This window comes from Lolium rigidum, chromosome 7, assembly GCF_022539505.1.
Source record: "Lolium rigidum isolate FL_2022 chromosome 7, APGP_CSIRO_Lrig_0.1, whole genome shotgun sequence".
In the NCBI taxonomy this organism is placed as follows: domain Eukaryota; kingdom Viridiplantae; phylum Streptophyta; class Magnoliopsida; order Poales; family Poaceae; genus Lolium; species Lolium rigidum.
In genome coordinates this window covers 34,118,809-34,131,920 of record NC_061514.1, presented here as the reverse complement: position 1 = coordinate 34,131,920, position 13,112 = coordinate 34,118,809, and positions in this window count along the sequence as shown.

Here is a 13,112-nt window from a genome sequence, read left to right as displayed (position 1 = left end):
CCCGCCCAATCCGCATCGGTGTATCCATTGAGGAAGAAACTTGAGCCTTTAGGATACCAAAGACCATATCTTGGGGTATCAACCAAATATCGAAAGATTCTTTTGAGAGCCATCATGTGGCTCTCTTTAGGAGAAGCTTGATACCTTGCACGCACACCAACACTCAACACTATGTCTGGTCTAGATGCGCAAAGGTAAAGCAAGGATCCAATCATGGAGCGATATACCTTTTGATCCACCTCTTTACCGTTGGGATCAAGTGCAAGATGACATTTGGTAATCATCGGAGTGGCTACGCCCTTCATTTCCGTCATCTTGAACCTCTTGAGCATGTCTTGGAGATATTTTGCTTGATTGATGAAAGTCCCTTCTCTCAATTGCTTGATCTCAAAACCAAGAAAGAACCTCATCTCTCCCATCATAGACATCTCAAACCTATCGGTCATAAGCTTTGAAAATTCATCATTAAAAGCTTTGTTAGTAGAGCCAAAGATAATATCATCAACATATAATTGGCAAACGAAAAGCTCCCCATTGACCCTCTTAGTAAAAAGAGTGGGATCGATTAGCCCAACATCAATCCCACGGTCTATCAACAATTCTTTAAGGTGCTCATACCAAGCTCTAGGAGCTTGTTTGAGACCATAAAGTGCTTTATCAAGCTTATAGACATGGTTAGGAAAGTCGGGATCCTCAAACCCCGGGGGTTGCTTAACATAAACCTCTTCATGCAAAGGACCATTAAGAAAAGCACTTTTCACATCCATTTGTTGTAACTTAAAATTATGATGTGATGCATATGCAAGAAGGATACGGATGGACTCAAGGCGAGCCACGGGAGCATAAGTTTCTCCAAAGTCAATTCCTTCAATTTGAGAGAAACCTTGAGCCACCAATCTTGCCTTGTTCCTCACAACATTTCCAAATTCATCTTGCTTGTTCTTGAATATCCACTTAGTGCCTATAACATTGCGGCACTCCTTTGGCTTCTCTACTAAAGACCATACTTTGTTGTGCTTGAAGTTGTTGAGTTCATCGTGCATAGCTTCCAACCAATCCGGATCTTCAAAAGCTTCAAATACTTTCTTGGGTTCCACTAAGGAGATATAAGCATGATGATTGCTAAAGTTAGCCAATTGCCTTCTTGTGGAAACTCTTCCTCTTACATCACTTAGGACCTTATCATGAGTGTGTCCAAGAATTTCCAAGTTCCTATCTCTTCTTGCTAGACGACGGGCCTCGATCTCCTCCTTGGTTCTTCTTGGCCTTGGAGGTATCACTTGATCAACTTGATCGTTTGGGTCCCCATCTTGACCTTCAACTTGAGCTTCCTCAATTTCTTGAGAGTGCTCAACATCATGTGCTTGATCTTGGACATCATTCGGTGAGGAGCAAATATCAAATGGATACTCATCGGAGCCATCATGAATCCTTGGTTGATCTTGTCCTTGATCTTGCACACAAGTGGGAGGGTCTTGTTCTTGTTCTTGGGTTGGTGCATCATTAGCTTCAAGAGATGGAGTTTGTTGATGTTGAGAAGATGAGGGCTCCACCATGGTAGAGCATAGTCCTTCCCGAGACGCCACACCGTGTCCCTCAATGGGGCGGAAAAATCCCACACCCATTCTTACTATGGCATCTTGAGGTATTTCATCACCTGCACAAACATCAACTTGCCCCACTTGGGAGCCATCATTTTCCTCGAACTTCACACTACAAGATTCGATGATAATCCCGGAGGATACGTCAAAGACTCTACAAGTGTGAGATTCGGCACTGTAACCAACAAATATACTCTCCAAAGCTTTAGGAGAAAATTGAGATAAACGAACTCCTTTGATTTTATAGAAACACTTACACCCGAACACCTTGAAGTATGAGATATTAGGCTTGTTCCCGGTGAGTATTTCATATGGAGTCTTGTTCAAGCCCTTACGGAGATAGAGCCGGTTAGAAGAGTGGCAAGCGGTGGAGATGGCTTTGGCCCAAAAATTATAGCGGGATTTGTACTCCGCCATCATAGATCTTGCCATATCCATAAGAGTCCGGTTCTTCCTCTCCGCAACACCATTTTGTTGAGGGGTGTATGCAGCGGAATATTGATGTCTTATCCCCTCATCACTAAGAAAATTATTGAGTGTGTAGTTCTTGAACTCGGAGCCGTTGTCACTTCTTATTGCCAATATAAGGAGGTTGTGTTGACGTTGCACCTCGGTGGCAAAGTCAATGAAGATTTGTTGAGTCTCATCTTTCTTCTTGAGAAAATAGACCCAAGTATATCTTGAATAGTCATCAACAATCACCAAGCAATGTTTCTTCGCACCAAGACTTGCATGAGTGGTAGGACCAAAGAGATCCACATGAAGGAGTTCCAAGATCCTCTTGGAAGAGATAATAGTCTTGCTTGGGTGCGGAGAGTCATGCATTTTGCCTTCAACACAAGCCCTACAAACACGATCTTTGGCAAAAGAAACATTGTCCATTAGTCCCAAAATATGGTTCCCCTTGTGAAGACTTTGCAAAGTTCTCATGTTGACATGGGCCAAGCGGCGATGCCACAACCAACCCACATCCGCCTTTCCGAATAGGCACATCGCACTTGACGTGGTGGCCCCCGAAAAGTCCACCACATACAAGTTATTTTCGCGATACCCAACGAAAGTGACTTTTAGAGTCTTGCTCCACAAGAGGACCACAATATCATTATCAATAAAGATGGCAAAACCCATCTTGCCAAGGGCGGAAACGGACAATAAATTGTAACCAAGGGTTTTGACAAGCATGACATCCACAAGAGTAACATTGTGTGCAACCACAACCTTGCCAAAACCCAATACCTCGGATGTAGAGTTATCGCCAAAGGAGACGGTGATTTCATGAATGTTAGGCCTCAACTCCTTGATGAGATTCTTCCGCCGGTCATATGACTTGTGCATCCACTATCAAGCACCCATTTTGAACCTCCGGCGGCATAGTCCTACATGAGATCAATTCTTGGATTTAGGTACCCATTTTTCAATGGGTCCTCTTTTGTTAGCAACAAGGGTCTTTGGGACCCAAATAGACCAAGCAATATAACCATCATAAGGGCCAACATATTTTGCATAAACATCACCATAATAATCTTTAAATAAAACATAGTGAGGGTTAGCAATTCCCGCATTATCATCATTAATGGTTTTGGCCGTTGGGGCATCACCATTAATGACAACTTTCTTCTTTTCTTGCGCGGGCTTGGCCTTCTTCTTATTTGTCTTCTTTGCCTTGGCATTAAAACCAATGCCCCCCTTCCCATTGTTTGACCTTTGCTTACTCAAGAGGTCATCCAAAGAAAGTTTACTTTGGGAAGAGGAGGCCTTAGCAAGTTCATCCTTCAACCTAGCATTTTCCTCAACAATATTTGCATGATCACACGTAGAGGTAGAGGAGCTAGGCACATCATATTTGGCAAGCCTAATTTGAAGTTGCTCATTAGACTTGGAGAGGAGAGAGTGTTCACTCTTCAAGGCTTTGTGAGCCTTGTCTAGTTCATCTAGATCCTTCACAAGTTTCTCATGATCAACACCAAATTTGGCCTTTTCCTTCTTAAGCACTTTTACCTTAGCCCTAGCAAGATCTCTTTCTTTGGTAAGCTTAGCAATTTCATCTTGAGCTCTTCAAGAGTTTCTAGCCTCTCTTCAAGAGAAGCTATAGTTTCTTGTCCTTCCTCAAGGGCATTTTTAAGAGCAGCTATTTCAAGAGAATCCTCTCTTTCTATTTGACATTTTTATCAAGGGTATCATATAGTTGAGCTAGACGGACCATGAGAGCCGAAACATGCTTTTTAGTGTCACCTTTCAAGTTAAGAATGAATTCATCAAAATCAAGCATTTCTTGTTTCATTTTTAAGCTAGCATGATCAACCCCTAGAGCATTTGAAATGATAGGCATAGGGGGGTTGGGGGATGATACCTCGGAAGATTTAGCCATGAGGCAATTTTCTTCCTCCATGTGAATAACCTCATTGGGGGAATCAATTGGTGATGACGAGTTGGTGGAGAGGGAAGCAAGAGCAACCAACCCATTGGAAGTTTCATCTTCTTCATCTTCATCATCATCTCCGGATGTGTATTCTTCTTGAGTTGATAGCACTATAGGAGTGTCCAAGGAGGACCTTGCCATGAAGCAATGTGCATTCTTGATGTGAGGGTTCTCATTGGGGGATTCAAAGAGGGATGAAGAGGGCATATTGGTGGTGGCAATGGCGGCCACTTCCTTTGAAGTTTCTTCTTCATCACTACTACTTTCAACTTCATCGGAAGAATACTCTTCCTTAGTCATTATCACAATCCTTGAAGGCATCTTGTTCTTCTTACCCTTGTTATAGAACTTCTTGTTGGGGGCCTTTGAATCTTTGCCCTTGTCCTTGGGTATGAGTCTTCCACCATGAGATTCTCTATTCTCATAGGGTCATTCGGCGATGAAATAGCGCTTGTCACCACAATTGTAGCAAGATCTTGTTATTGGGCCCGCGCTCTTGAACCCACTTGAGTTGTTCCTTTTGATGTTGTCATCCTTTGCCTTGGATGGGTCAACCCAAAAGGTTTTTGCATGGAATGCCATGTGGTCATTGTAATGGTATTCCAAATCTTCCGGATAGGACATGCTCCAAGATGTCCTATATGGTTCTTGAGTGTTCACTTCTTCCACGGTATTGACTGTCAAGGCAAGGTTTGTACCTCTTGCCATTCCAATAGCACGATTGCGAGAATCTTGAGAGTTTTGTTCGGCCACCTTGAGAGCTTCCAACTCGTGCACCACTTGTTGGGAGGTGAGAGAAGGATAGCTTTCTCTCCCAAGGAGACTCTTGAAATCAACGGGTTCAAAAGGCATCATGCAATCGATATACTTGTCCTTGACCCAAAAATCATCAATATGTTGGGCACCCGCATTCCGAAAGGCATCGGCGACGGTGATAAGCCTTCTATACATCACTTGATGATCTTCATCCGGCAACCTCATGAATCCTTCGGCTTGATTCCGAAGAGCACTATACTTGTTTCTCTTCATGCTTTCACTCCCCATGAAGCTTATGGCCAAACCCTCCCAAGCTTCCTTGGCAGTTGTGAAATTCCGAACAAGAGCCAAGTCCTTTGTCCCCACACTAGTTTGAATCATGTGCAAGGCAATCGAGTTGAGTTGGTTATCAACCTCTTCTCTTCTAGTCAACCTGTCGGGGTTGTAAGGCTTGTAACCTTCCAAGATGATTCTCCAAAGTTCATTGGAGGCACTGCAAACATGAGAGCGAAACTCAAATTGCCATGTACTAAAATATTTATCATTAAACTTGGGTGGATCACCCCTAGTGTTTATATGAGGATGGGGAACCGGGATGTCGGGTGAGCGGAAAGGTGGAGGAACGGCATGGTATCTCGCACCCACACTTGTTGCCTTAGGAGAGGTAATGGGGATTTTATTATTGTCTAAGGGTGTGCTAGGAGAGGGTGAGTCCGAAGCATCTCCCTTTTCTAACCCACCCTTGTCCCTTTCCTCTATGATGGGGTTGGCGGGGGGAACCGGAGGCATAAGCCCGGAGAGCATTAACTTTATACTCTCCATTTGAGCTTCCATGGCGGACCTCAAAGATGTTTCCATCGACTTGAGATCTTCCATGGAGACCGGCTTCGCGGCCCCTTCTGTACCCTCATCTTCCAGCATACTCTTAGGCGGTTAAGCCCAAAATAAGAGCCGAGGCTCTGATACCAATTGAAAGGATCGTATGCCGCACCTAGAGGGGGGGTGAATAGGTGCTAACCAATTTTAGTTCTTTTTCAATTTAGGCTTGACACAAAAGTAAATTCTCTAGATATGCAACTAAGTGAATTTACCTATATGACAAGATCAACTACTAAGCAATATATAGCTAGACAATATATAGATGAGATAATAGGATAGAGGTAACCGAGAGTGGAGCACGTGGAGACACAGAGATGATTCCCGTAGTTGCCTTCCTTTGCAAGAAGGTACGTCTACGTTTGGAGGAGTGTGGTCGCTACGAAAGCCAGACCAACGCCACGAAGGCTTCACTTAGGTCTCCTGTGATCAACGCCACAAAGGCCTAGCCCACTTCCACTAAGGGATTTCCTCGAGGCGGAAACCGGGCCTTTACAAGGTTCTTGGGGCACACATCCACAACCGAATTGGAGGCTCCCAACAACTGTAACAATACAATAACAACAACAAGAACAATCAACCACAAATAACTAGGGATTCCAAAATAGAAACACTAGCAAAGGGGCCCTCAAGCATATGAGGGTGAAATGCAAATCGCTTCGGTGAAGATGTAGATCGGGGTCTTCTCCTTCGAATCTCCAAAGATCAAGAGCTTTGGTTGGTTGGAGGAGGAGATCTTGTGATTCTTGTGTTTCTTGAGGTGGCTCTAATGGTGATGAACTTGGCAGGAATTTGAGCAGCTTGAGGAAGAGGGAGAGAGGGGGTATAAATACCCCTCTCCAAAATCCAGCCATTGGGGGATTTTTGGGGCCGGATAATCCGGTATAAGTTGGGGTCGGATTATCCGGTCCCCCCGGAAAATCCGGCCTTCCCAAAAAGTCCGGGGAAAAATCCGGCCCTGATCCAGGGTTCCTTCGCCAGAAAGTCCTTAGCCGAATTTTGGGGGCCGGATATTTTGCAAATATCCGGCCTGGTGAAATTGATCCTGCTGCCTTTTGTCTTGTTTTTTCCACAGAAAACAACTACATACACATTCATCTAATTATCTGCACCATCTCATCAAACATTAGTGTGTCACATATATTGACATCAAACAATCCAAAACTTAATCCGAGAGATGTTCTTTCAATCGTCATCCGCAACAAAGCAAGATTGGTGGCCCAAGGCTTTTCTCAAGTTGAAGGTGTGGACTATGGCGAGACATTTGCACCCGTTGCTCGACTTGAGTCGATCCGTATCCTTTTAGCATTTGCCGCTCACCATGGTTTCAAGCTTCAACAAATGGATGTGAAAAGTGCTTTTCTCAATGGTCCTCTACATGAGGAGGTGTATGTGAGACAACCCCCGGGGTTTGAGGATCCCCACTTCCCGGACCATGTCTTCAAGCTTAACAAGGCTCTATATGGTCTCAAACAAGCCCCTCGGGCTTGGTACGAGCACCTATGTGAGTTGCTTGAGGACCGTGGGTTCGAAGTAGGGAAAATCGATCCCACTCTTTTTACTAAGAAGGTCAATGGGGAACTCTTCATATGCCAACTCTATGTAGATGACATTATTTTTGGGTCTATTAACACCATGTTTAATGATGAGTTTGCTAAGTTGATGACCGATAGGTTCGAGGTGTCAATGATGGGAGAGCTAAGGTTCTTTCTTGGATTCGAGATCAAGCAACTACGCCATGGCACCTTCATCAATCAAGCCAAGTATCTCCAAGACATGCTCAAGCGCTTTGACATGAAGGGGGCAAATGGCATTGGGACTCCTATGCACTTAAAGTGCCAACTCACTCTCGACGAGGACGGCAAGTCGGTGGATCCTAAACTATACCGCTCCATGATAGGTTCGCTTCTTTACCTTTGTGCTTCTCGTCCGGACATCGTGTTGAGTGTTGGTATGTGCGCACGGTTTCAAGCAAATCCGAAGGAAAGCCATCTCATGGCAGTGAAGAGGATCTTTCGATATCTAGTTGATACCCCTCGTTTTGGTCTTTGGTACCCGAATGACACGGATTTCTCTTTGTGCGGTTTCATGGACTCGGATTGGGCTGGTGACAAGGTGGATAGAAAGTGTACATGCGGTGCTTGTCACTTCCTTGGGCGATCTTTGGTATGTTGGTATTCGAAGAAGCAAAACTGCGTATCCGTCTCTACCGCCGAGGCCGAGTATGTTGCCGCGGCTAGTAGTTGTGCTCAGATTTTATGGATGAGGCAAACCTTGCGGGATTATGGACTTGAGTATAGCAAGGTGCCTCTTTTGTGCGACAATGAAAGCGCCATCAAGATCGCCTACAATCCGGTACTTCACGGCAAGACGAAGCACATTGAGATACGGAATCACTTTATTCGGGATCACATTGCTCGAGGCGATATCATTCTATCTTATGTGGGCACCAAGGATCAATTGGCGTACATCTTCACCAAGCCATTGGATGAGAAGAGATTCATTGAGTTGAGGCATGAGCTAAATATCATTAATCCATCAAATCTTGCTTGACCGTCGTGCGCATATACCACTCTTTAACTAGTGTCTTGTTGGGAAGCACGCATGAACATAGGGGGAGTGCGGTTTAAACTTATTGAGCTATCCCTCCCCCCATAATGCATAAAGAAATTCAAAACATACTCTATTTGTCAATCAAGTGACTAATGAGCTTCATGTTGAGTCTTAGTTGTGAGTCCTAGATACATCTACGTGACCTCATGCTATTATACTCTTACACGGTGGCCTCGGCCACCAACCTCCTCCTTGAGGAGCTTTATGTTCTCTTTGGTTCTTCTTGATTTTTCTTTGAAGTTCTTTTGCCTCCTTTTGTGTTTGGTTTATGTTATCTTTTTCTTGTGTTTCTTTTCTGGAGATTCACCCAAGCTTGGTTTTTCATGTTGACCTCTTGCAAGCTTGGTTGAAGAGTACCTTACCAGTCACATCTTCTAATCCCAAGCCCATTTCCTACCTCTTGAGCCATTCCGTCTAAAAGCACAAGTCTACACCAAAATCTAGAGTTTTTGAATTTTGGTAACCGGTACTACCGGTGTCTAGGCCGGTACTACCGCCCCTCTGCAACGTCCTGAAAGCTGTCAGAATTTTGCCCTGGAGCGGTACTACCGCTTGGGTACAGGTGAGGTACCGGGAAGCGGTACTACCGCTTTCACAAGCGGTACTACCGCTTCCGGAGTTGAATTAAGGTACTGGGTTGGGTTGGATCTCACAATCCACCACTTTTCCCCAACCCACCTCAAGTCAACTTCCGCCGCCCAAGCTCAAGAACTTTGAGGAGACCGGCCCCGATCTCCTCCTCCGGCCATCCCCTGCCAAATCTCCTCCGTGGAGAAGCTTCCCCACCTCCTTCTTCACCATGGCCTCCGGTATGAACTTGAACCTCCCTCTCTAGGGTTTGTTGGATTCCCTAGATGTATAGGCTAGGGTTTGTTGGAGTTCTTGGTGGAGATTCATCCTAGAAGGCTTTTCCATGAGTAGGGATACTAGCTAGCAACTTTTGGTGAAGTTTGTACCTCAATGCAATGGACCACGATCTAGATCTTGGTAGTGCTGAGCTCGAGCGGTAGTACCGGTCACTTTGACCGGAACTACCGCTTGAGAGCGGTACTACCGCTCCAGGTTGCGGTACTACCGCTTATGCTGTTCTTCACCCTAGTTGCTTGTTAGTGTCCTATGCTTTGCAACTCCAGGGCTTGTGCCCCTATTCCCTCTACAATCTCTGCTGATTCACAGGTTCGTCGAAGCCCCGTGCTCCCAAGTTTAGAAATCCTCCCATCTCTCACCATCAAAGGGAAGAAGAGGGAGATGAGATCATTTCGCCAAGGACTACAAAGCGTCAACGAGCAGCCGCAGCAGCAGCAGCCAAGAAGGCCACCACCACCGGACCAACCAAGGGTATGGATGAGTTATCCAAGAACCAATTCTTGGAAGTCCGCAAGGTCAATCCGTACTTGGTGGAGAAGAACACCCGCATGTGCCCCAATCCTCTCTTCTATCACCAATATCAAGAGAGGATCTACAATGAGATATATGGCAAGAAAGAGTTTGCTTGCTGCCCCCAAGGTTCTATTAGTATGGAGAAGCTTGACTCGGAGCCCGAGTATTTTGGTGAAGCAAAGGCCATTTGTGAAGAACTTGGGCTCGTTCCTTTGATGACCTTCAACCACCAATACAACAAGGAAATCATATGCCAATTCTATGCCACCGTGGTGTTTGAAGAAGATGAGAATGGTGACCGCTCTCTCACTTGGATGACCAAGGAGCACCTCACAAGGGCCTCTTGGGAAGAGTTTGCACAAGGTCTTGGCTACCAACTTTCTCACAACAACCGCAATGCCTTTCGGGTTCATCTCCAACCCAAGACCATGAGCAAGGACAAGATGGTCAACCTCTACATTGATGGGCGAGCACTTTGCGGCAGTGCATATGACCTCCTCCCCACCTACGACATCATGAACCGCATCTACCGCAACACCATCAACCCCAAGCACACCAACCACGATGAAGTCCACGGTTTCCTTGTCAACCTCCTAGTGCTCACCCAAGAAAACCAAGGCAGCGGCAAGCAATTAGATTGCATGGACTACATATGGCATGAGATGCGTGATTGCGTCTTTCTCCGCAAGCTTCCCCAATACGCTCCATACATCATGAGGTTGATTTTCCTCAAGTGGGAACAAGCAAGGCGTGGAGACCTCCTTACTCAATGTGGTCTCCTCACTACTCACCCTGTGCGCGGTCTCATTATCAAGACCCATAAGCTGCCAAGGTTTGGCCCCAAGGCCCCCAAGGACAAAGAAGAGGAGGAAGCCGATAGCGATGACTCCGACTATATCCCTCGCTCCGTCAAGACCAAGGGTTGGTTTGCCAAGCTCACTGCGCGCCTCAAGAAGTCTTTTTGCTTCAAGAAAGACCTCCAAGACCAGATGTATGATGCCCATGTGCAAAACAAGAAGATCCGCCAACGCCAAAAAGCAATGATGACTCACATGAACATTCCCGTCTCCGATGGCTCCGAGGATATCATCACCCCTCCCGGGGAGTGGAAGTCCAAGCACAAGTGGACTAGCTCCGAAGACTCCATTCCCGAAAAGGATTGGACCCGGCCATCTCCACCACCTCATGGCAAAGCTCAAGCTAAAGATGAAGATGAGGATGAAGACGAGGACGAGGATGAGGAGGGCAGCGATGACGAGTGATCTTCCTTGGGACAGTAGCATGCCTCTTCTCCCTTTTTGGTGTTCCGATGCAAAAGGGGGAGAAGTCGTTCTATTAGGAACCGGGAATTTGCTTGGGGATGCCAAGGGCTTGGTGCTTCTTTTTGATCTTTTCGGCCTTGGCATCACATTTTATCCCTAGTTATCTTGAACTTTATCTACTCTTCGTGGATCCCCCGGTTTGTAATAAGACTTATTATGGTAGTAGCCTATGTTGGCTTTCGGTATTCATCCATTGTGGCTACACCATCTATTTGGAGGCATAATTGTTGGAGTTTGGTTTTTCTCAAGGCAAAGGTATGTCACTTGCACTCAAACTTCGTATACCATATTGTGTTGCCTCAAGAGGTGCATATGCTATATGTTCTGTATCATGTATCCTTGTTGTTGCATATGCGCTTGGTTTGTAAAATCTAGGGGGAGTTTTGTACCTAGGATGTTGTGCATTTGTAGTCAAATGCATATCCAAACTATGCACACATCTAGGGGGAGCTCCGTCTATATTTTGCAAATCTTGGTCTTATCATAATATCTTGTGCTATATTGCAAATTCTTGTGTTGTCATCAAACACCAAAAAGGGGGAGATTGAAAGAACAAGTTCTACCCATAGTGTTTTGTGTGTTTGGTGACAACACTCGAATGTATTTCACCGTGTGCATAGTTACCTTTATAAGATTTGCAGGTGCACGGTGTCTTCGCTGAGACATCACAGGATCAGAAGACTCAAGAGCAGTTGATAGGTTTTCTGGTTTTGCATGTGTGTCGCGAAGCTAAATGGTTGGAGAGGAAAAGAGCAAAAAAAAGCAGTTTCAGCAAGCCCGGTAGTACCGGTACCAATAGCGGTAGTACCGCTATCCCTATCGGTACCGGTACCACTACCGCTCTGAGTTTGCACGTGGAATGGCCTGCAGAACACGTTGCGGTACCTTTACGGTACCTCAAGCGGTAGTACCGCTCCCAAGCGGTACTTCCGCCTTGGTACCGCTCAGGTACCGTAAATTAAGATACGGCACTTCCGCTGCGGTACCGCTGTGGTACCGCGGAGGAGTCCGGGGCTCGCAGAGGCCCTTGCGGTAGCCAAGCGGTACCGCAAGCGGTAGTACCGCTTGAGCCCCACATGTCACGTTCTGCGACCAGACTTAGTCACAGAGCGGTAGTACCGCTCCCATGAGCGGTAGTACCGGTCGTGCGGGAAATGCACATAACGGTTGGATTAGTGGGCCCCTATAAAAGGGGGCCTTCTTCCCCAGCCCGCTCCAAGTCTTCTCTCTCTCTCCTCCATTGCAGCTGAGCTCAAATTCTTGAGGATCTCCCTCCCCATCCATCCAATCATGCCCAAACTTTGAGGGTTGGCGGAGGAGACCCCGATCTACAGTTCTACCAAGAGAGATTTCACAAATACCACCTAATCCTTAGTGGATCTTGTTGTTAGGGTTCCTTTTGTGGGACTCCTTGAGGATGTGCTCCTATGGAGGCTAGCTTGGAGTTGTGCTAGCCCCATAGGGTGTTGGGAGCCTCCGTTGTTGTGAAGCTCGCCCCAACCTTGTGAAGGAACCGCCGCCTCGACCGGCTACTTAGTGGAGAAGGGAAAGCTACTTCGTGGGGTTTTCTCGAGGAAGAAGGTTAGGCCTGTGTGGCCGTTGGACCTTTGTGGTCCACACCTCCTCAACGCAGACGTACTCCCTCTTGTGGGAGGAACTGCGGGAAACAAATCGCGTCTCTTCTCCGCTCCCCGGTTGTTTCGCTCCATCTCTCTTATTACTTTGTGGTTCCTTTACTTGTTGCATCTCATAGCATCATACTAGGTTCACTATAGTCATTAAAGCTATCACCTTGCTTCCGCATCGCACTTAAAACTGAAAAACATATAAAAATTGGTTAGCGCCTATTCACCCCCCCCCCCTCTAGTCGCGCCATCGATCCATTCACATGACATCATTTACCTCCAACGCAATGCAATCGTCCTCATCACTACTGATATCGCCGGCCTGGTTCCTTGATGAAGGGGGAACAGAGGTCTTACCGGAACCAGAGTTGAGCGCATCATCCATCTTGTGGGATGGGGTGTTCTGCACTGAATCCGGATCCTCCTCGTCCCACTCTGTCCGATCCGCGGTGAAAGTTGCCGGTTCCTCCCGAGCCTGACGTGAGAAGTTCTGAAAGAAAGTTAAACTGTTAGAACGGAA